Source organism: Bombina bombina, chromosome 2 (genome assembly GCF_027579735.1).
Source record: "Bombina bombina isolate aBomBom1 chromosome 2, aBomBom1.pri, whole genome shotgun sequence".
In the NCBI taxonomy this organism is placed as follows: domain Eukaryota; kingdom Metazoa; phylum Chordata; class Amphibia; order Anura; family Bombinatoridae; genus Bombina; species Bombina bombina.
The window spans coordinates 993,623,412-993,627,957 of record NC_069500.1 but is presented as its reverse complement, the minus strand read 5'-3'; the positions used below and the strand labels follow the sequence as shown (position 1 = coordinate 993,627,957).

The window sequence follows — 4,546 nt, the reverse complement described above, 5'->3', positions numbered from 1 at the left end:
TGTAGCTAGCTGTGCTGGGCTGCCTGGAAGGGTCTCTCTATTAACTCCTGGGCCTGCCTCAGCAAAGGCCATGCTCACAGAGGCTCTGAAGGCAGTGATGAATGAGGAGGAAAGTCCCATCTTCACAAGAAACAAAGGCCTGAAAACTACAGGCATTATGATGTCATTGTTATTATTCTTGCTGCCTCAAAGATACAGCAAGACCATTGAGTAAAGCCCTTGCCTTGGGAAGCCTGCACCTTCTCAAAGACAAGTACCTTTACCCAAACCACTGCAGCCAGGACAGGCCATGTTTCTGCAGCCAAGTCGGCAAAAGTTTTTTTTTCCCTCTGCTCAAGTTATTCCTAAAGCTACGCTACGTAACTGTAGGCCTCGCACGCAAGGGACATGGAAGCCGTTTCTTTGCTTTTTCTACATATACCATCTGCAATGAAGCTTTGCATTGCAAAAAAACCCAAAAAAAAAAACCCATAAAAATCTGCTCGCAAAAGTCATGTTTTTTAAGCGTTTAAAGCCCATTGCTTATTGTAGCGTCACGTAAAGGGGAGTGCGCACAGCTTTTCCTCGTTAGTATAGTGGTGAGTATCCCCGCCTGTCACGCGGGAGACCGGGGTTTGATTCCCAGACGGGGAGGTGTGCCTTTTACCACCAGGCGTCTACCACATCACAGGAAGTTTAAAATAAAAATAAATAAAAAGGAGCGTTAAGCCATAGGCCTTGCCTAAAAATGGAGGGGAAAAAAGAAATATATCTACAGGTACTGCGTGCAAATCTACCCCGTCGGCACTGTGCCGCTATTTTCCCGCTTGCCTGAAAGAAGAGGCTTGCAAGGGCTTAGCGCATGTGTCTTGCAGGCCCTGTTCGCTGCCGTGTTGTGAAAGTCAGTGGCATTTTCAGATGCGGCAAAGAAAGACATAAGTTTGCCGGCAAGATGAAGACATAGCAGAGGATGGTTTCGATCTATCGACCTCTGGGTTATGGGCCCAGCACGCTCTGCTTTGCTCAGTCACGCGCCCATGTTGCATGCTGCAGCGCCTATTGGTCCGCATAAAGTTTGCCTGGTCGAAGAGACACCTTGCAATGTCCTTTTACGGCTTTTCTTAACATCCAAACTCTAACCCTAGCTAGGCATATACTGTCAGGCTGCTGGCAATGCTGTTTCCACCAAAGCCACTCCCATTATTAAAATCAATTTACCCAGGGTGCCTCTGCGCTAATGCTTGGGCTGTTGCGCTTAAGCAGTTGTAGGAAGAAATGGAGCGTACGCAAGATGCCTACATTGCGCTACCGAAAGGAGATGGGGCCGGCCTGGTGACGGGGCCTGTAAGAGGATCTCACCTGCGCACGTGTGCCTTTCTCCCTAGCTGCAAATGCCTCTGCTGGGAAGCACGCAATGAGATCGTTTTTTCTTCTTTTTCCTTTCCACAGATAGTTATGTAGCTAGCTAGCTGTGCTGGGCTGCCTGGAAGGGTCTCTCTATTAACTCCTGGGCCTGCCTCAGCAAAGGCCATGCTCACAGAGGCTCTGAAGGCAGTGATGAGTGAGGAGGAAAGTCCCATCTTCACAAGAAACAAAGGCCTGAAAACTACAGGCATTATGATGTCATTGTTATTATTCTTGCTGCCTCAAAGATACAGCTAGGCCATTGAGTACAGCCCTTGCCTTGGGAAGAGCCTGCACCTTCTCAAAAACAAGTACCTTTACCCAAACCACTGCAGCCAGGACAGGCCATGTTTCTGCAGCCAAGTCGGCAAAAGTTTTTTTTTTCCTTTCCCTCAAGTTATTCCTAAAGCTACGCTACGTAACTGTAGGCCTCGCACGCAAGGGACATGGAAGCCGTTTCTTTGCTTTTTCTACATATACCATCTGCAATGAAGTTTTTCATTGCAAAAAAACCCCCAAAAAAACCCCCCATAAAAATCTGCACGCAAAAGTAATGTTTTTTTAAGCGTTTAAAAGCCCATTGCTTATTGTAGCGTCACGTAAAGGGGAGTGCGCACAGCTTTTCCTCGTTAGTATAGTGTTGAGTATCCCCGCCTGTCACGCGGGAGACCGGGGTTCGATTCCCCGACGGGGAAGTGTGCCTTTTACCACCAGGCGTCTACCACATCACAGGAAGTGTAAAATAAAAAAAATAAAAAGGAGCGTTAAGCCATAGGCCTTGCCTAAAAATGGAGGGGAAAAAAGAAATATATCTACAGGTACTGCGTGCAAATCTACCCCGTCGGCACTGTGCCGCTATTTTCCCGCTTGCCTGAAAGAAGAGGCTTGCGAGGGCTTAGCGCATGTGTCTTGCAGGCCCTGTTCGCTGCCGTGTTGTTAAAGTCATTGGCATTTTCAGATGCGGCAAAGAAAGACATAAGTTTGCCGGCAAGATGAAGACATAGCAGAGGATGGTTTCGATCCATCGACCTCTGGGTTATGGGCCCAGCACGATTCTGCTGCGCCACTCTGCTTTACTCAATCATGCGCCCATGTTGAATGCTGCAGCGCCTATTGGTCCGCATAAAGTTTGCCTGGTTGAAGAAACACCTTGCAATGTCCTTTTACGGCTTTTCTTAACATCCAAACTCTAACCCTAGCTAGGCATATACTGTCAGGCTGCTGGCAATGCTGTTTCCACCAAAGCCACTCCCATTATTAAAATCAATTTACCCAGGGTGCCTCTGCGCTAGTGCTTGGGCTGTTGCGCTTAAGCAGTTGTAGGAAGAAATGGAGCGTACGCGAGCTGTCTACATTGCGCTACTGAAAGGAGATGGGGCCGGCCTGGTGACGGGGCCTGTAAGAGGATCTCACCTGCGCACGTGTGCCTTTCTCCCTAGCTGCAAATGCCTCTGCTGGGAAGCACGCAATGAGATAGTTTTTTCTTCTTTTTCCTTTCCACAGATAGTTATGTAGCTAGCTAGCTGTGCTGGGCTGCCTGGAAGGGTCTCTCTATTAACTCCTGGGCCTGCCTCAGCAAAGGCCATGCTCACAGAGGCTCTGAAGGCAGTGATGAGTGAGGAGGAAAGTCCCATCTTCACAAGAAACAAAGGCCTGAAAACTACAGGCATTATGATGTCATTGTTATTATTCTTGCTGCCTCAAAGATACAGCAAGGCCATTGAGTACAGCCCTTGCCTTGGGAAGCCTGCACCTTCTCAAAGACAAGTACCTTTACCCAAACCACTGCAGCCAGGACAGGACATGTTTCTGCAGCCAAGTCGGCAAAAGGTTCCCCCCCCCCTCAAGTTATTCCTAAAGCTACGCTACGTAACTGTAGGCCTCGCACGCAAGGGACATGGAAGCCGTTTCTATGCTTTTTCTACATATACCATCTGCAATGAAGCTTTGCATTGCGAAAAAAAACGAAAAAAAAACCCCATAAAAATCTGCTCGCAAAAGTCATGTTTTTTTAAGCGTTTAAAAGCCCATTGCTTATTGTAGCGTCACGTAAAGGGGAGTGCGCACAGCTTTTCCTCGTTAGTATAGTGGTGAGTATCCCCGCCTGTCACGCGGGAGACCGGGGTTCGATTCCCCCGACGGGGAGGTGTGCCTTTTACCACCAGGCGTCTACCACATCACAGGAAGTTTAAAATAAAAATAAATAAAAAGAAGCGTTAAGCCATAGGCCTTGCCTAAAAATGGAGGGGAAAAAAGAAATATATCTACAGGTACTGCGTGCAAATCTACCCCGTCGGCACTGTGCCGCTATTTTCCCGCTTGCCTGAAAGAAGAGGCTTGCGAGGGCTTAGCGCATGTGTCTTGCAGGCCCTGTTCGCTGCCGTGTTGTTAAAGTCATTGGCATTTTCAGATGCGGCAAAGAAAGACATAAGTTTGCCGGCAAGATGAAGACATAGAAGAGGATGGTTTCGATCCATCGACCTCTGGGTAATGGGCCCAGTACGCTCTGCTTTGCTCAGTCACGCGCCCATGTTGCATGCTGCAGCGCCTATTGGTCCGCTTAAAGTTTGCCTGGTCGAAGAGACACCTTGCAATGTCCTTTTACGGCTTTTCTTAACATCCAAACTCTAACCCTAGCTAGGCATATACTGTCAGGCTGCTGGCAATGCTGTTTCCACCAAAGCCACTCCCATTATTAAAATCAATTTACCCAGGGTACCTCTGCGCTAGTGCTTGGGCTGTTGTGCTTAAGCAGTTGTAGGAAGAAATGGAGCGTACGCCCGCTGCCTACATTGCGCTACCGAAAGGAGATGGGGCCGGCCTGGTGACGGGGCCTGTAAGAGGATCTCACCTGCGCACGTGTGCCTTTCTCCCTAGCTGCAAATGCCTCTGCTGGGAAGCACGCAATGAGATAGTTTTTTCTTCTTTTTCCTTTCCACAGATAGTGGAATAGATGCAATATACATTTGATAGATACGAATTACATAGATCAATAGATGCAATATACATTTGATAGATACGAATTACATCAATCAAAAGATGCAATATACATTCTATAGATACGAATTACATCGATCAATAGATGCAATATACATTTGATAGATACGTTTGATAGTTAGATAGATTTGATAGATAGATTTGAAAGATATATAATTTCCCTGAC

The 4,546-nt window shown here is 47.4% G+C and overlaps 2 non-coding genes across 2 annotated transcripts; both read left to right on the top strand.

Moving 5' to 3' along the window:
* The first annotated feature begins 2,006 nt into the window (after positions 1–2,006).
* Positions 2,007–2,078, top strand: TRNAD-GUC (transfer RNA aspartic acid (anticodon GUC)). The gene has a single exon. It is a non-coding gene; the product is annotated as a tRNA-Asp (tRNA).
* A 1,378-nt stretch (positions 2,079–3,456) lies between these two features.
* On the top strand, positions 3,457–3,529 carry TRNAD-GUC (transfer RNA aspartic acid (anticodon GUC)). Its single transcript has one exon. It is a non-coding gene; the product is annotated as a tRNA-Asp (tRNA).
* The last annotated feature ends 1,017 nt before the right edge of the window (positions 3,530–4,546 follow it).